This window comes from Poromitra crassiceps, assembly GCF_964638095.1.
Source record: "Poromitra crassiceps genome assembly, contig: HAP1_SCAFFOLD_129, whole genome shotgun sequence".
Taxonomy (NCBI): Eukaryota; Metazoa; Chordata; class Actinopteri; order Beryciformes; family Melamphaidae; genus Poromitra; species Poromitra crassiceps.
This window is the reverse complement of record NW_028152232.1, coordinates 389,579-409,553: the sequence shown is the minus strand read 5'-3', so window position 1 is coordinate 409,553 and position 19,975 is coordinate 389,579. Positions and strand designations below refer to the sequence as shown.

The 19,975-nt window shown below is 42.0% G+C and overlaps 1 pseudogene across 1 annotated transcript; it reads right to left on the bottom strand.

The window, feature by feature from the left end:
• Window positions 1–1,790: 1,790 nt before the first annotated feature.
• Window positions 1,791–5,170, bottom strand: LOC310800859 (protein odr-4 homolog; annotated as a pseudogene). Its single transcript has 7 exons — window positions 5,074–5,170; window positions 4,510–4,626; window positions 4,337–4,429; window positions 3,709–3,815; window positions 3,505–3,541; window positions 2,638–2,781; window positions 1,791–1,916 (listed from the first exon to the last, which is right to left on the bottom strand). The product of its transcript is annotated as a protein odr-4 homolog (transcript).
• Between the last annotated feature and the right edge of the window lie 14,805 nt (window positions 5,171–19,975).

Below are 19,975 nucleotides of genomic sequence, written 5' to 3'. Positions count from 1 at the left end.
AGGCTTTAGCTTGTAAACAATGATGGTGGCTCGTAGTGGACAAATATCATGACATTGCGTAACGTTATAGCCCCCACATCTCCGTCAATTCATGTGCCTGTTGACGAGCGATTTAAACAGAGCGACAGAGCGATTCCAAAGGGTTGAATCAAGCGACAGAGCGAAAAATAAATATCTTGGTGTGAACACAGCTTAAGTCTGCTGTTTTAATTTCGATATGCTTGAGTGACATAATGTTTCAGTTTATGGGCATTGTTGCTGTTGGCAATTAAACGATCTAACGTTCTCTTTCTCGAGACAATATGTCTGGATTTTGATAGGCCACGGTAGCGTGTGTGAGAGGGGGAGAGAGAGACAGAGAGAAAGCTGCGGTGGTTGTCTTTATAGGCAACACAGTCTAGCAACGTTTTGGACCAACGAGTTCAGCAGCACGGCAGCATGCACAGAGAGGGAGAGAGAGAGATGTGTTGTCATATCGTGATATTGATGTCGGGCCTCGCAACGGGCTCGGGCCAATTACTTTCATGACTCATCCAGGCCGGGTCGGGCACGGGCCTGCATGTCACGGGCCGGGGGGGGCTCGGGCCGAGATTTCAGGCCCGCGCAGCTCTCTAGTTCCTACACGGTTTTCCATTTTAAAAGTTCCATATTTTTCCAGGCGTGTGTTCTAACCATGTTCTTGACTGGTTTTGATTTTGGTGAATTGATTTGATATAATGCAGTGGCTGGGTAAATACGAGCATCCCTCTGAGCATTATTCTTCACATCAACATCAACTGTGGACTCAAAGTGGCTCTACAACAACCTCAACGCTGTGGAGCGGCTGTGGCTCAGGAGGTAGAGCGGGCCGTCCACTAACGAGGAGGTCGGTCCGCCGATCATCGGTGGTTCGATTCCCGGTTCCTCCAGGACACTTGTCAAAGTGACCTTAGGCAAGATACTGAACCCCAAATTGCTCCCGATGGTTGCGCAGCACCCTGCGTCGTAGCTTGCCGTCATGGGTGTGTGTGTGAATGTCAGCACTAAAGCGCTTTGAGTGGTTGGTAGACTACAGCAGTGGTTCTCCCCCCCCCTCCCAGGGGGTCACAAGATTATTTTGGGGGGTCGCAGGATGATTGTCAAAAGAGAAAAAAGAAAATAAATTATTTTTCTCCCATGATGATGAAATCTCCCATACCAATGGTTTAATGTATTATAAAGCTATATAAACTATAAAAACGAGTTCAGTGAGCGAGTGAAATCAGTGTGTAAATGCGTGCGCAATGTCATTGGGTTGGGTTGTGGCGGGAGGGGGGGTCGCGAACCCCAGCCTAAAGTTTTTTGGGAGTCACAGTTCAAAAAGGTTGAGAACCATTGGACTAGAGAAGCCCGATTTTACCATAATTATCTGAGTATCAGACGTGAACCACAAGCTTTTGCAGACTTTTTTTTTCTTCAAATCACCAATCTATTCAATAGTTGGAAATGATCAAATTCATCTTGAATAGTTTTCCAGACTTTCCAGACCTGCGTAGGAACCCTGTGACATGTACTGCAGCATTCACATTGGAGCCAATGTCTTTCCTTGCTGAGGTGACATCGACCAGGTTGCCTTTATAAAACACTAGTGTGTGTGTGTGTGTGTGTGTGTGTGTGTGTGTGTGTGTTTTACCGGTGTGACGAGCAGCTGAGCAGTGAGAGTCTGTTTCACGTTCCTCCTCTGCAGAGAAAAGCCAGAGTTAGATTCTCCCTCCTGTCCTCCCTCCAATCAGAGAACGAGTTGTATTGTTTAGATTCAGTTTCATATTGATTTAGATCATTAGGTGACAGGAGTCCTTCACCTGGCCTGCTGTGATCTCTTTGTCAACCGGCAGCCTCTTGCCATCAATCAGACAAACTCCGTCCTCAATCTGGTGCGCCCACGCTTTCAGTCCCTCCTGAAACAAAAGACCTGACCTGAGAACAGTTCCAGTCAAGCTGCTGAATTGAATGTCTGTATGGGTTCTGTAACTGTGTGCATCTTTGCATGTGTGTAAGAGTAACAGTATGAATGATTAATGAATAATTAATGTATACATTTCAACTTCTGTTTAATTTGAGACCAACAACGATAATTTATCTGAATTCTTATGTTCTAATTAAAGTGCCTACCGAGTGTGGTTGTGTTTGTCCTACTATTACAGGTATGTTAACATGTGTTAAAAGTGCTGTATTATATGCTATGTAAATCACCAGTTAATTGGGTGAAAATCCTTTTGTGAAGACTGCTGAGACTTGCATGTGTTAGTTACAGTACGTGCTTGCATTTTTTGGGAACCAAAAAGGTGGTAGTAAAGCAAAAATATTGTTGTGTAAAACTGAGCATTTAGAGTCAGTGATATGTATGCTTTTGTTTAAATGCAAGAATATATTTGTATATGATAAGAGTGTAGTGGATATTGTTATAAGTTAAGTTATCCTTTATTTATCCCCATGGGGAAATTCATCCTCTGCATTTGACCCATCCTCTACTAGGAAGCTTCCTAGAACTAGGAGCAGCAACCAGGGACCAACTCCAATCAATGTACACTATACGGTCACAATGTAAAAGTAAAAGGGAGCAGAGTAGGAATATCATACTGTGTGTGTGTGTGTGTGTGTGCGTGCGTGCCTGCTAACCATGAGACATTTCTCCATGCTTTCTGTGCTGGTTCGGTCCTCTGGCAGTGCCAACATCATGTCCAAATCTAGACAACATGACACCATAATCCAGGAAGAACACACACCGGACTGGTACTTCCAATCAGCAGGCTTGGCCGTGCTCTGAAACAGCCAATCACAATCTCGTTAACTTACAGCCAGATGATTACATTACCGTAAATTCCGGACTATAAGCCGCACCGGTGTATAAGCCGCACCTGCAAAGTTGACTATTTTTTTCTTATATAAGCCGCACCGGACTATAAGCCGCGGGTGTTTTAATGGTATTTTTTTTTTTTTTTTTTTTTGTGTTTTAATGTTTAATTACCATATGTAATGCTCCCATTTATTAACATTTCAACAAAACAACATAACACAACACCACCTGTGTTGTTATTTACAGTGCACACAGTGTCATACAGTGTCATACAGTGTCATACAGTGTCATACAGTGTGGTGAAAAGAGGGCAAGAGAGGAAATTAAAACAGAAGTGGCTTTATAGTTAGAAAGAGTGCTAAAAAAGAGAGATTTTTTTTTTTTTTGAAAAAATCCATAGATAAGCCGCACCGTTATATAAGCCGCAGGGGCCAAAAAAGGCCAAAAAACGGGAAAAAAGGTGCGGCTTATAGTCCGGAATTTACGGTACATCTTATTCAGCTATTTGTGTATCATGCATTGGAAATAAACAGATGATCTAAAAGGTATAGATTGGAACAACAGGTGGGCATAACCACTTAATTACACTTAATTGGAGAAATCTTAAGGACATTCAAAACCTTAACCTGATTTGGAGTGTCACTGAAAAGAGGTTGAATACTTTCTGACAGCATGCTATGTAAACTAACCTTGGGGTCTCTGACATCAAAGGTTCTGCAGATGGTTCTGACATGGTGAGTTAAGGAACAGCCACAAAAACTCATCATTTCCTGTGTATTCTGTACCATGTATAATACTTTGATGCTAGAGCATATCGGTCGTATCCCTTCATCTCTATCCATCCATCTATTGGGGGCTATATGATCCAATCAGATGGCTGTGGAGAAGGATACTTCCTGGTTTTGGGGTTGACGTGCAGCGTGATGCGATCTGTGACGTCGTCGTCCGCGGGGCTCCACAGGCGATCCCCGGAGATCAGTTGTTCCACTGCAAAAACCAGCTACACACACACACACACACGCTGCCACCTCCTGATTACGCTGCCACCTCCTGGTATAATAGTACACCGCAGCGCCTTAAAAACAAACTACAGACTGCCCAAAACAAATTAATTAGGGTGGTGTTAAAGATACCTCCACGCACTCACTTAGTGCCAGCTTTCTTTCAGCAACTAAATTGGCTGCCAGTTGAGAAAAGAGTCATTCAAATCAAATTGGGTCTGACTCATAAGATTGTGCATAATAAGGTTCCCAAATACCTCTCTAATTACTTTAATTGTTTCAGAGATATTCACAATTATGTTACTAGAAGAAGCTCTACTGATTTTGTTCTTTTTAGATTTAAGACCCTAATGGGAAAAAACACATGTGAGAATGTGTCTAGGGGTGTAGTCTTGTTTATTGTATTAATCAATTAATTTAGCATAGCCCTTAGACCTGCATGTAGCCTATAAATGTCCAAAACTTTAACCAATATGATGAAAGTATCCTCCAAGCGTTTGTGTCCTTGTATGAATCTGACCTTTCGGAGTGTGTTCAGTGTGTCTTTGGCATCGGTATCAGTGATGATGAAGACTCCTAGTACACACAGACCTCCAGGCAGCATCCTGGACACGTAGAAGCACACAGCAACTCATCATCACACCGTGCTGGGAGAATGACTTTGTTATTATTGACCTGTCCCTATGTGGCTACCTGCCGGGCGTGCTCAGTGACCCAGTCCTTGTCCAATGAGCTTCCAGCTGCTGCAGTAGACTCATCCATTTGGGGGGTCCGGGTTGCCATGACAACAAAATCCCTCTGGGCAGAGCTCTGTTGTGGAGACAGAGTTTGGGGGGGTGGCGGTGATTAGCATCAAATAATGTGACTCCACCAGATCACATGATATATCAGATTATAATGTGACTCCACCAGATCACATGATATATCAGATTATAATGTGACTCCACAAGATCACATGATATATCAGATTCAGCAGTGCATCATATCACATGACATGAAGGCTAGACACAACTCAACAGACATGTTTAGCCAATTTGGGGGCAGAGCATAAGAAGGTTAACAGTATTGTGTTATTTTGTGTGTTAGGTGTCCAGGATGCAGCCTGGTTATAAATTACAACCTGCTGCTGTTTGACTGTTTGTCTGATAGCTGTGAATCTCATCCAGAATGGCCTAATGAACACGCCCAAGAGAGCAAAAGATAGTTTACAAAAAAGGATGTTAGATTAGCCTCTGTGTTGATGAAGGAGCCTTATACCTGGCCGATGAGCAGGCCTGTGACTGGAACTACTCCTGGTGCACAGTTTGGACAGATAGCCCTCCACAGCATCTTCTGCTATGTAACCATGACCCATACTGACTGAAGAGAGAGAGAGAGACAGAGAGAGAGAGAGATAGCCCTCCCCCCCCCGACAGGCACAGGTCCCAACAACACCCCCCCCCACCCACACAGACACACACACACGACTTAGCTTACTGTGTCCTCTCTATATACAGTAGACACTGCAGAAGTAGCCTATGACATTTCCAGGGTGTATTCACACCTCTGGGTCGTTTGCCAAATCAAACGGTTCAAATTGTATTGCCAAGCCTCCTGGACACTCTGGTAGGCTAATAGTAGGGATGGGCATTTCTAGCAAAAACACTATTCGAAATTCGCGGGCCAAAGTCGACTTTTAATCGAAATTCGAAAAAAAAAAAAAAAAAAAAGTAAAAAAAAAAAAAAAAAAAAAAAAAAAAAAAAATTGTGAGTGAAATGTTGCATTGTCTCCCCTGATTCTAACTATATACCCAGGGGGCAAAACCCCCCTTTTTTTGGAGTGCTGCATTTGCCCTGCCATAAAAGGTTGGCCACCAGAAATAATATCTATGACCCAGTAGGATCACAATCTATATGGACAACCCGGTCAACATGCTGCTGGAGATCCAATATGGCCGCCTCAATATTGGCCCCTATCAGAAAACAGCTTTGGCGATAACTTTTGAACCAGATGAGCTAGAAATGCAAACTTGGTGTCTATTTCATGGTTTCATAGCATGAGAAACTCAATGGAATACTTATCTTTATGATTGGGTGTGTCTGGACCCCTAATCTGCATGTTACCAAGATGGTGGCTACTCGAGAATGAGCTATCCAGGGGCCAAAGGGGGTTACAGATATCGAATGTTATATAATATTGTGATCCAGAATTAAGCTTTTATAATTAAAAAAAATCACATGACTCATCAACATCAACAACCTGGTCAACTAACATACGGTAGGCTATTTGCAAGATTATCAGGGATGCAGGGGCAGAGGATCTTCTTGTAGCAGCAGGTCTCTGTCAGGAAGGAACTGCCAAGAAGATGTTTGGTGAAAAGGCTGACTACTACCAAACCTTACATGCCCTCAAGGTCCTCAGTGAAGCCATGTGGCGCCTGCTCTGGGAAGCATTTGAGGCATGGGCAGCAGACAGAGAAACAAAGCCCTGGAAGCCACAAGTTGAGTCGGTCTTGAAGATCCTATTTGAGAAAGAGACAACTGGCACTCAGAAGTTAGAAATGATCCAGGCGAGGCGTCCAGAGATGGCAGTCCTAGGAGAGCAGCTGCTGCTTTTTCAGGAATCATTGAATGGGCAACCAACTGCAGTCCTCTGGGCAACCTTCCTGGAGATGTCAGATATTCTCCAAAGGTCTATCTACTACGAGCGGGAAGGTGACTGGACAGGACATCTCTGTGAATCAGCAATAATGCTACCCTACCTCACTGCAGCAGGCCACTACAAGTACGGGCAGCAATCTTTGCCTCTGTATTTGGCTGAGGTGAAGAAACTACCAGAAACAGCTTCAGAGGTACATGAAGCACTGTTGGCAGGTGTATTTGTTGGCAGACGAGCAGATGGCAGCGACAACAGTGTTTCTCTTGACATGCTACTGGAGCAGACCTATAATGCCCATGCCAAGGAAGCAAGCGGTCTGGATGGCATTACACTCAGCCCTGCTGCCCGGACAAAATGGGTCTACACAAAACCACTCACTGCAGCTGTCTCTGCAGAGCTCAGGTCTATGCTCCACCTCCACTCCTCCAACCCACACCATGAGTCTGGTCGGAGTCGTGTAACCCGGGATGCAGAGATGGTACTGCATGGTCATGGCAGCAGTGGAGACTAACCCATTTACATTGACCACATCATCCATGATCAACATATCTACAGGACAGTGTGCTGATTCCACAGTCAAGGACGACTTGATCAGTGTGAAAGAACTGGGTCTGAAGGCACTGTGTGAGTCACTGTCCAGTGATCAGAAGAAGACAAGCATAATGAAGCTTAACACTTTCCACACTCAAAACACAAAATCCAAAAATTCTAAGGGGAAAACCTCAGCGCCTGGCAAGAGCAATGAAATCACTGCCCTCCTGCGCATGACCCAAATCATAGCCAGTGGCGGAGAACTCAACCTTGTTGACTTTATAGGCAACCACGAGTGCAGTGACTTCCCCCCTTCCCTCTTCCAGGAAGATGGCAGGATGAGAACAGGTACCAAGGCAAGCCTTGTGAAGGTCCTGAAAGAAGAGACCAAAGTTACATGCATCCCTGACCTGCCTAAAGAAGACAGAAAAACAGCAGTAGTTATTGATGCCATGTATGCCATAGGCCATTGGTCTTTCCTGAAAGGTGAAACATTTGGAACAATCGCTGAACAATGTCTGCTGTTGAATGATGCGCCTGCCGGCGCAGAGATCATTCACTTCTGCTGTGACCGGTACAGTGGATCTAGTCTTAAGACAGCTGAGCAAGAACACAGATATGCTCGACCAAAACCTACCAAAGAATATGAAGTCAGTATGCATTACACAGCTCCAGATCCTCGAGAGTTTTTTGCTGTGTCAGCTAACAAGGCAAACCTATTGAGTTTCCTCTGCGACGAATGGTGTGAAAATGAGAAACTCAAGTCGGCCCTTGGTCCAACACATCTTTACCTGGGTGGGGGGTTTAAAGAAGAGACGAGGAGTGTGGTGATCAAGGAGGGGTCTATTGAAGATGTCCCTGCACTAGGGGTGGGCGATACTGCAAAATTTGGTGTCGATCCGATACCAAGTAATACTGGTCCAGAATTGCCGATATCGATACCGATACTTTTTATTATTAAATATGGCTTATGAACTTTCATGTAGGGGAGAGCAGTGTGTCATTATTTATGAGGTTTATCAATAGGTTTATCAAGTTATCAACCACTATAAATTATGACAATTTGAAAATGTAACATTAACCAATGCTGAAGATCCTTAATATTAATTTAACTAGCCTACTATATATACCTGGATATTATTTTCCTCTGTGAAAAGACTGCCCGTGGAGTCTATCTCTGTGTTGAGGGGGGGGGGGGGGGGTGTCTGTCTGATATTTCCCTCCTCCTCCTCCTCCTCCTCCCTTCTTTTCTGCAGGTCAGAGCTCTCTTTCTTGTTTCTCAGATGCTTAAACAAGTTGGTAGTAGGCTAGTGGTCCCACAGTAGTGGACAGCCTGCATGCGGCTACGTCACACTTTGTCATTTACTGATGTAAAATAACTCCAAACGATCTGCTCCTGTTCCTTTGAGCCGTGATCAGATCACAGAATGGCATGTGTGTGTTTGTATGTGATTGTGTGCGTCGGATTTCAATCCCACTCTGTGCTCTGCTGCTTGCCTTCCTTTACAAGACCCGCCCTGCATATCGTTCAAGCACTATTATTGGCCCAGGCACGTATACTCGTTGTTTCAGTGAACATGTGATGACACGACAACAGCAAATCCGAGGCGGAGAAGCCCTGCATGAATGCACGCACAAAAGTTGTGTTCAGTATCGATTTTTTGATGTCAGGATCGATCCAAACGAGACTCAGGTATCGGGAGCATCGATATTTTGGGATCGATCCGCCCACCCCTACCCTGCACTAGAATCCACACAACAGGAGGCTGATACAAGAATAATACTCCACACCCTGTACAGTGTCCAGAATGACAAAGTTGTCATCCATGCCAATGACACAGACATCATCATCATGTGCCTTTACTATGCAGCAACCCACCTCAGATGCCTTCCAGAGCTGTGGGTGAGAACAGAGCAAAATGCATACCTCCCTGTCCATCAAATTGTATCAGCACTGGGGCTCGCACAGTGTCGTGCCTTGCCCTTTATCCATAGTTTAAGTGGCAGAGATACCACCAGCTATCCCTTCTTCACCGGCAAGAAGGCATGGTTCAAGGCCAGCATGTGTCTGGATCTCCCAGCACTTGAGGAGTTTGGTGAAAACTCTTCTGATTCCCTCTCAGATGATGTCATCAATCAGGCATGAGACCTCACAATTGCTGTATACACATCCAAAGCTGACCACCCAGAGGATTTTGACCTGGGTAAGCTTAGAGTGTACAAGTTCCTCAATAATAGGTCAACCCTCCTAAAGCTGCTGCCCCCGACAGAGAATGCCTTTGACCTGCACCCGAGAAGAGCTGCTCTAGCGACCATAACGGATAAACGTGCACACATCGCCAAGCCGGATATTCCTTCTTCCACAGAGTATGGATGGTCTCTCAGTGGTGGCAATGCAGTCCCCCTCGCATCTATCGAGCCAGCCTGGCCTGTGTCAATGAAGAAGGCAATATCATGCAGCTGTATCAAAGGCTGCCAGAAAAACTGTTCCTGTGCGAAGAAGGCAATTCCATGCTACTTAGGATGCCGTTGCCAGGGACTGGAGACACGATGCAGCAGGATCAGTGCAACACATGACAACAGTGACAGTGAATAACATCGTACCATAGGCTTTATTGAAGCAGGCAAGACAACACCATAGAGGTCAAAATTAACCTTTTGTAGGCAACCTCAACTCCGCTTCACTGTTTGTCACTACTGTTTTGTTCTGTTACTTGCATGCACACCACTATGTTAATTTATATAGCCCTGTTGGCAAGTCTGGGTGTGTGTATGTCTCTGTTTATATTGTTAAAATGTCATCTTTGAGATGCATTGTGGGCGTTTTCTCCGATTTTTCTCTGCATCATCCCCACAACTCTTAGATAGAATCTGAGGGAAAATGTAATACCATACATTATTTATGACTGTAGCCATATTGACAACATAGAAATGAAAGCTCAAACTGACCAAATGTGTTCATATTGCTTAAAAAGCAGACCTTTTGCCATAACAGTCAGCTGTCACTGTAAAAGTCATAGTAAAACTTATTTTCGGGTGGCGCCCATCTTGGAAATATGCAAATTAAAGGTCCAGACACACCCAAACATAACGATAAGTATTCAATTGAGTTTAACATGCTATGAAACCATGAAATAGACACCAAGTTTGCATTTCTAGCCCATCTGGTTCAAAAGTTATCGCCAAAGCTATTTTCTGATAGGGGCCAATATTGAGGCGGCCATATTGGATTTCCAGCAGCAAGTTGACCGGGTTGTCCATATAGATTGTGATCCTACTGGGTCATAGATATTATTTCTGGTGGCCAACCTTTTATGGCAGGGCAAATGCAGCATACCCCCCTTTGCCCCCTGGGTAATAGTCGAATCGCTTGGTTTGAGCAAGTAAAACAATTTTTATAAGCATTTTAAGCAAGGTTTATGGAAAAATGAATGGCGGATGAAATCCCATGAAGAGGGAGAGGTTGCTTATAAAAATTGTTTTACTTGCTCAAACCAAGCGATTCGACTATACTTAGAATCAGGGGAGACAATGCAACATTTCACTCACCCAAAAAAAAAAAAAAAAAATTTTTTTTTTTTTCAATAAACGAATTTCGACTTTCAATAATAAAAGTCGACCTTGATAATAACGATTATTTGAAAATTCGAAATTCGATGCCCATCCCTAGCTAATAGTAATAAAACAATTCCCAGAGATTTTATAGGCTATATGATTATAAGAATGTGTTTTGTTAGACCTACATTGTAGGCTACCTCGGGTGTGCGCCGTGCGAGGAGAGAGAGAGAAAGTAAGAGGGAGGGATCAGGAGAGAGAAGGAGAATGTTATTCATTTATTTATTTAGGCTATCTATCAGGAATTTGGAGATAGAAGATCAAAGACCATCACAACTTGCTATTACTATCACAGAGACTTCAGATGATACGCATATGAACTTCACCTGTCCTGTCAGGAATACAATTAATACATCATTTAATAATAGCCTACGGACATTTCGAGGAAGACATGCAATCAGTCTGATTGTATGATTGAACGAGACAATCTTGTCACAAAGAAGGCTGGCTCTGATTACCATGACTTGTTTTCATTTATTTAATGGAGACCCAAAAACCCAGAATTGTGATTACTGTGAATTTTTGTCCATTTTCCTCCATTATGTGGCTTAAAACCTTTTAAGAGAGGGCCTCAACAGCACCCTCTGTCAAAAGAAGCAGGGAAGTGCAATGCAGTAGTGAAGGAAGAAGCTATTTCCTGCTCACACACTGGTGGCAGTCAACATTGCCCAAGTCCATTGCCTCCAAATGTAAAAGCATGCATCATGACCATGACATTGAGTCAAACCAAGCCCTGTGTGGGGACATTACAAAAGCACATGATGAAGTACTGAGGAGTAGTGCTGGCTGGGGCCTCCATGATTGAAGAGTTTGTTAGTCAACAATGGTGCCAGATAGCGTCAGCATGCATGCAGCCATTAGATGATAACTACCTGCTTGGACATGGCAGGTTCCACCTGGTCACACAATGACAACAGGTGCATTAAGACAATGCACGTGATGACAAATTAAAAAATAAATGATGAAGTGATAAAAACAACGTAAAACAACAAGATATATCCTGTTTTCAATGACACCAATCATACTTTCAAATGCACTGTGCACAAAAACACTATAATAATAAAGACACCTTGCTCGGGTTGCCATCGGCGCAGGTGACAGGTCGGGCTGAGGCACGACGGGGGGCCCCAGTGCACCCTGGGAGGACAAGCCCGCCTCGCTGACATCACCGCTGGACAGAGAGGGGGAGAGGCTGAGCCGGAGTGTCTGCTGACAGAGGCAGGAATGTGTGGGAATGGAGAGGAGAGGAGGGTGGAGAGGAAAGAAAAAAGAGAGGAATAAACAAGTGAACAGCCTACAGCTTACTATAGATCAGGGATGTCAGAGATACGGCCCGCGGGCAGGTTTCATGCGGCCCGCGAGATGTTTTGGAATATTATTATTATTATTATTATTTTATTTTTTTTTATTATTAAATTCGCACCCCATTATCATGAACTACGTGTGGCTAATAAGCAAGCTAAGAGTTCATTCATAAGTTAATTAACCTGCACTACAAGGAAGTATGTCAGTAGGTCATCAGGTGTAAACAAAGCCGCCATGATGCCACGCTGGAATTAAATCGCGCATTCAGCTACCTACCAAAAAACAAAGGAATCAACAAGATCAGGCGCGGACTGCATAATCGGGCACGTCGGGCAAATGCCCGGTGGCCTGGCCTGGCCTGCAAAAAAAAAAAAAAAAAAAAAAAGAATTGTGCCCGTGCCACTCACTGAACAGCAGGCCAGGCGCCGCCTACTGGTTTACTAGTGGTTGTATTACTTTATTCAGGGTTAAAGTGGGTGCATCTCTTTGTAAAATTGGACTTGGCCCAAATTGGGCTTCAAACGGCCCAAATTTGGCTTTAAACGACCCAAATTGGGCTTCAAACGGCCCAAATCTGGCTTCAAACGGCCCAAATTGAGCTTTAAACGGCCCACATTTTTCGGACGCCAGCACGCGCGTCGGCCCGTATCGGCCTGGCCTGCTTGGTATCTAATGCCCGGCCTGAATTATGATCCCAGTCCGCCCCTGAACAAGATGCTGTCGAAAAAGAGAAAGGTTGACACGGAATGCAGGCAGTTTCAAGAGAAATGGAAAGAGCAGTATTTCTTTTGTGAAGTAAATGGGTAAATGAGTCGAATTGATTTTAGTAAAAAAAAAATCCGGCCCCCATGAGGTCTCAGTTGAACAAATCCGGCCCTCTACCTAATATGAGTCTGACACCCCTGCTATAGATAATCAGACAGGCGTTTTCATTATGGACTGGAGTACTACCAAACATTGTGAATGCCATTGCCAACATACAACCAACACCAGAAGAAGAACTGTGATGAAATCAGAAGAAGAGTGAAGATCCCATTCTAGGCAGATTAAAATCTTGTGAATTTGTGCTAGTTTTTATGTGGTAAAAATACAATAATCCTCATAACTTCATGTGCCTTTCAGGACCAAACATCACCCCAGTGACCAGTTTTCAGTGACCAAACGTTTCACCACTCCCAGTGACGACAGGACAGGTGAAGTACTGTGAGCTGACGGAGCGTACCATGAGCAGCGAGGGGGAGCGGCCGGAGGAACGTAGCAAGAGGGAGGGGAGGGAGGTGGCCGAGATGAGATGACCTGGCGTGTTCCACTGTTATCGTCATAAGAAGATATTCATACAATTTAACAGTAGGGTTAGCTGGACATTACAGAATGGAACTGAGTGTTTTCATATACTCATAAATGTGAATTCCCTGCCTGGTCAGTTTCACCCGCCATCATCCGCTGATCATTTGCATATTAATTCATAAAAAGCACACACAAAATACCACCTGCTCACATGTTGATTTTCAAGGAGAACAACGAGAATGTATCTCAGAATATGGCAATAATGTGTCTCCCATCGCAGTTATTACATTCATGGTATATTCATGAATATGTTCAAAGTTCAGCTCAGCCGCTGAGCTTGTGCACCACAATGCTACAACCACTGAGATTTATGAATAAAGGTTGTATGCTGCTAATGACATCATACTAATATAAATACTGCTCATGCATCCTAATCACTCGCATTCTGTAAATAAACAAGGTTTCATATTTATTGCAACTTTTTCTTGACTTTGCATTGTGTGGGCTAGCATCATTTAAAGCAGTGCTGACCAATTTGGGGCCCGCGGGCCAAGTTTGGCTCTGTTTTGGCCCGCCACGAATTTGGATTTTTTTTTTTTTTTGTTCCCTCCCGATTTTTTATCCAGAATGCAACTCGGGCAAGTTATCAGATATCTGCACTGATTGCAAAGGGTGGACGAGCTTTTTCATGTGGTGACTTTGTGAAACAGTGTCTGAATGTGGCTGCGGATATTGTGTTCACTCCTGAGATTGCATCCCTGCAAATTGTCATGGCAAATTGTTTACAAAAGATGGACAATAAAACAAAAGATGGACAATAAAGCTGATTTTCAAAGTACCTTGAGGATTTTCCAAGTTGTGAATTAAGTCAAATTTCTCTCTTGATTAGAAAAGGTGGAAAATACAACTGTTTTTAACTGGGTGTTTACTGATTAAATGTTTAAGCTCCCCACAAATGCAGATGTTTTTTTAAATATATATAACCAATTGCAAATTATTACAATTACCGTACCAAACAGATAAAAAGTAGATTATTATATTGAAATGTTATTTTAGATTTAGAATGTTAATTTTCTATAAAACACAATACATTTTAATGTAATTCCACAACGTTTATTTTTGGCCCTCGGCCCTCCACCCAGATTGAGTTTTGGCCCTTCATGGGAAAGAATTTGGGCACCCCTGATTTAAAGCTTTGAAACATGATTGCATGGTTCATATGAATATATATCACTGATTCTTGAGAGTCGGGACAAAACATGTCCTACATAGAAAAGTCTAATTTATATTAAAAATCCAGAAATTCATCATGATTTACATACTTACAAAGTTAAATCTAAAGGAACTGTGTATACCTATGTTATTTTTTTAGCACACATTTGTATCTTTTCTTAGGTAATTTGTTTAAATGTATGGTCTGTGGTTAGAAGATCCATGTTATTGTACTTGTCCTCAGCAAGAGGTCACAATATTGACCAGCCCAAAAAAACTACAAAAAACTCTATAATTGTGAATACATATATATAAAATAAAAAAGAAGGGGTATAAATATATAAAACAATGCATGAAATGAATGTCAAACAATATTTTCCATAAAAAGCTCCCTATCAAAGTTGTGTCCTCAGTTTCTCTCAACTCCGTCAGACTTTTTCGTAAACCTTATTAAATCAGGAAATAGCATGGTCAGCTATATCCCTGAGGACCCCTTTTCATCTCCCCACCTGTGCTGAATGCAACACTACCACACATGCTCTGGTAAGTTTTAAATTTTTTGATATTTTAGACAAACAATGTCAATATTCCTATGGTCACAGCTGGACCATGTCAACACCATCTCTCCGTTATGATACGTTTTTTTTTAACCATAGTGGATTGAATTTAAGCATTTTAGTGAGGTTATTGAGACAGCTAGCAACTGATGAAAAGCCAGCTTGCTGCTGTGTACAATACATGTTTTGGAGGGAAAATACATGCCCTTACGTCAACTCAGTCAGACATCAACTCTGTCAGGTTCTATGTCTGACAGAGTTGACGTGTAAGCTGATGGAGTTGACAAATCCACCTATAACCTCTTAATGTGCTAATATAATATTATTTGTGAACATAGTAAAGGATTAAAATGTTATTTCAGGGTTTTATTTACACATAAATGTACATTATATAGCATTTATTACATGATTTAACCCTACTGTATAACCTACACTTCTGACTTGTAGAGCATGGGCAGGCTGTGGTCTACTTATTATTGTGTAACTTTTCCAGCACTTATAATAAAAAAGCCAGTGTGTAGATTTTTGCAACTACTGGTTGTGAAACTGAATATTACATTGAATGGTGGCCTCTGTAGAGGGACCCACTTCTATGGGCTAACTCTAATGTCAGGAAAATGCAACATTTCTTATTTTCATGGAATTATACTGGAACATGCTTATGAATATTAGCCTATATTCAATTTCTGCAAAATCCATTACATTTATTTTCATCACTAGATGTCACCAACTGCACCTTTAAGATGTTACATCAATCAATCAATCAATCCAATCTATCAATGAATCGTGTCAAGTAAATTGAAATCGGATTCCATAGTCTTATTCTAATACATTTTTCATTCCTTCAATTTGTATTGTAGGAAAGCATGGCCAGACAGAAATTGTCAGTTGAGGAGCAAAGGAGAATAAATAGAGAGTACCAACGAAAGAGAAGAGGTGACCCAGAGAGCAAACATGACATGCAAGAGAAGGAAAGACAAGGTGAAAGAAGAGAAGAAAAAAAAAGGAAGAAGGGAAAAAAAACTACTTATGCTACATGTTACTTATTCCTTCTCAAACTACTTCCTACATGGTGCTAGTCTATCAAAATATCTTATCTGTCATTGATTGTGTTGCATAGTGGTTTTCTGTACTGTTGACAAATTGTGATATTGTAAGTCGCTTTGGACAAAAGCGTCTGCTAAATGATGTAATGTAATGTAATGTAATGTAATGTAATGTAATGTAATGAGAGTTCAAGACAAAAAAGTAATACAAATAGGCAAGATGGGAGACAGGGCAAAGAGGAACCAAATAAAGTATTGGAGAGAGGCACAGAAAAGGTCCAGACAGAAAAGGACCAGTGAAGGTGCAGTCCTGGAGGCAGACACCCCCCCACAAAGTCTGGAAGATCAGAATATTCAAGAAAGCGATGCCAGACACAGCAGACAGTCTCTCAGACAGGAAAGGAAAAGAAGAAAAATGAGAAAAAGGCATTCAAGAGAAATAAAAGCTTTGAAAGAGAAGCTTAAGAAGGTAACAAAGCAACGAAACAAACTCAGAAAGCAAAAATTGCGAGGAAGAAAGGCTAAAAATAAAACTGGACTCCCCAGGCACAGAAACAAAGAAGATGCTATCAGGATGCAAAATTAGGAATCCAAAAATCAAGAAAGCCCTTCTATTCTACAACATCCTCAGAAGAGAGCTGAAGAAAAACAAACAAACTCCTGGTCCATGGCGTCAGGAACCAGCACTGAGTGTGTCATCAGGCAAGATTCTCAAAAAGTATTGTCTCCTTCACCAAATCCACCAGTTTGAGTTAACCTACAAGTCAATTAGAGGAAAGAAACAGACAAAGAAAAAGCCAACATTCCTACAGGATATAACACAGACTGTTCGGGATTTCTTCCTTAACTCTGCACGTGTGACAACCAATAAGACAGACACCATCACTAGGAACAAAATGAAGCACCAGAGAATGATCTTGGTCAGACTCCATGATCAACCTACACACTGATTTCCTCATTAGGAACCCTACTGCGAAGCTGAGCTATTCTTCATTCTGTGCTCTGAAGCCATTCTGTGTCACAGCACCAAAAGCATCTGAACGGAAGACATGTCTGTGTCAAATGCATGAAAATGCATGGTTAATGCTCGAGGTCCTTAGATCGTCTGATGTTGTGAAGTCAAACAAACTGGATGACAGTTTTCAATTAGTTTGGAAGATACACTTCTCATGCAACCTCTCAAACATGTTCCCTCAACATGACAAATACAGGTCATCGCACATGAGAACAGGATCCACCACAGACAACTATCCTGCTTTTGCAGCGAGATGTTGGTTTGCCAGTTCTTCAGCTCAGCTACCTTCTATTTCCATTGCTACCCAGAGGAACAGCAAAGTGATACAAGCACGGCAAGGAAGAAAATACCTTTGGCCATGTTGATGGAGGATAGGCCTGCATGATATGAGGAAAATCTGCGATGTGCGATAACATTGTTCAATATAGCAATTACGATACGACTTGCGATAAATAAACAAATATTAAAGTATGCATATTAGCTATACAGTTCCTATGTCTTTCTGCTTTAATAATGCTAACATAGACCCCAAACATGTCCACTGAATAAAGAAATGAAATACACACTGACTCTAGCTGAAACTACACACAGTGCGTGTTTGGGCTTTGGCAGAGGGGCAGAGCGCACTGTTGCAAGGGAAAGGTGTAGGCTACGCTGGATTTACGACTCAAGACAAAATGATCAGATGCTGAGTGGGAATGCATGACGCATGTAAATAAAACCACTTTTGTTATTCATTGCGTTTCAGGCAGTCTTTGCCATGTGTTTATTGTGCATGTTCATATTGCGATGACGATGAAAATACGATTAATTGTGCAGCCCTAATGGAGGAGCTGGAAAGATACGGAACGCATAACACCCATGGTGTTATGCGTGCCTTTTCTCCATTTTATGTTTCTACCTTGGCCCTGCACCTTGATTTACTTTATTTTGGAGTGTGCTTGCTACTGCTGTTTTTTTACATTTATAATAGGGGAAACGGTGTAATTTAAAGCATGTTTATTATAATTACATTTTCATTCAAGTTCTTCATCTATTCTCTATCTGTTTAAAACCCCATTTCTTCGTTAATTAGTAATGCACACACATTTTTTGTCAACACCGTCAGTTTTTCGTCAACACCGTCAGTTCTTTGTCAACACCGTCAGATGTATGTTTTGGTTAATTTGTGAAAAAAAAGTTTATTCTTTCTTCAGTTTATGTTGTTTATTTAATAAAGGAGCATCTGATCTACATCCTCTTATGTCTTATTTATTTAAGGAAATTGTTTTTATAATATTAAAATGAAAAACAAAGTTTGAAAAATGCAGATTTTTAGAAATCTGGGTTTTCGGAATAGTGTGAAATCACAACTTAAGTTTACATATTCTATTTTATTACATATCAGAGTAACTAAGCATTATTACAACATACTTCAGAACTTTAGATTCTTGTTGGACTGGGAGAATTAAAATGTTATACTTTTTAGTGTGTCTGATGGAGTTGACACAAATCAAGTTCTAAAGGGAAACATGTTTATTTGTAAAAACGTTGTTTTTATTTAGAACCTGTTCCTTTACATGGTTAAATAGCTAAGACTTTTCTCTACAGAAATATATAACTCTAATGAATATAGTGTGCATTAAAAAAAAAACATTTTTAAAACCTGTTTTGTCCCAACTCTCAAGAATCAGTGATATATATCAACTTAAAAGCAAGGCAATTAATATGAAAACAATATAGTACATTGGAAAGCCATGTTGTTGGCAACTTTTGGTAATTTACTACACCAACTTGACACATTCCACAATCTACAAATTGACTGTATCGACACTAGGTTCTTGTCCTGTCATACTCATGTTATGTCTAGTATCCAATAATCTATCTTCCCTGGCCCTGTCTACTGGAGTTAGACGTTTGAGAGATGATTGAAGGGCGATCTGCTGAGTTGACAGACGAGCTCACCTTGCCAGAGCGACTGGAGGAGAGGGGATGAGTTGCGGACAGGACAGGACAGGACAGGACACACACACACACACACACACACACACACACACACACACACACACACACACACACACACACACACGTCCAGTGGAGAAGCAAGGGAACAGGTTAGCAGCACACAAGAAACATCCTCATTGTTAGTCTCTACTCTCTACAGCCACTATCACAGCTTTGAAGCCATTTGAATTCATAGTATTAAACAATCCCTGGTGACTCTAGTACTGTACTAGCTATTGAGAGAAACAGATCCAGGATGTGTTCCCTTGATCTGGATTGACTTAACCAGACAATGGCAATCGTGCTAAACGATCACACGACGGTGGTTATCTGTCAATTTAGGACTTCCCTATCCAGCTCTGAGCTTGTGCCCACGAAAGAGGAGGTGTTTGTAACAACTAGCCAATCACAATGCAATATGGACAGATCCACTGTCACTTATGGTCAATAAGTAGCCTACATGCTTATAATGGGGGGGAGGGGGTACGTGATACTACTGGTCTGTAAACATTGCCCTGCGAACAACACTTCTTAGGAGTCGTCGTTAATGGTTTAAAAAAATCTTTTGTGATTCTCATTTGAATGCAATCTACTTTTCATATGGGGATCTTATTATGAATGGTGACTCGCTCTTTCCAGAGAGCTGATTTGTCAGAAGGTGGGCCTTTCATGCATTTTGATCCGACCCGCTGAACTTAACCTGCTCCGGAGAAGGTTAGCCGTAAGAAGTGAACTAGCGTCGTAGGATGGAAAACCCAGGGTTAAAGCTGAAGTTACCATGCTAAGCCACTAATCTGGCGTCGTAGCACAGGCCCCCGATGGTGAAATGACATTTATTTGTGAAACACGAGTGATGTCTTCACGTCCCGTGCAAAAGTAATCACATCAATCTGCCGCTTAAAATACAAAAGATATGTTTCAACTCAAGTGCGATGAACATTGACAAAGGCAAATGTGCTGAATTTGAGTA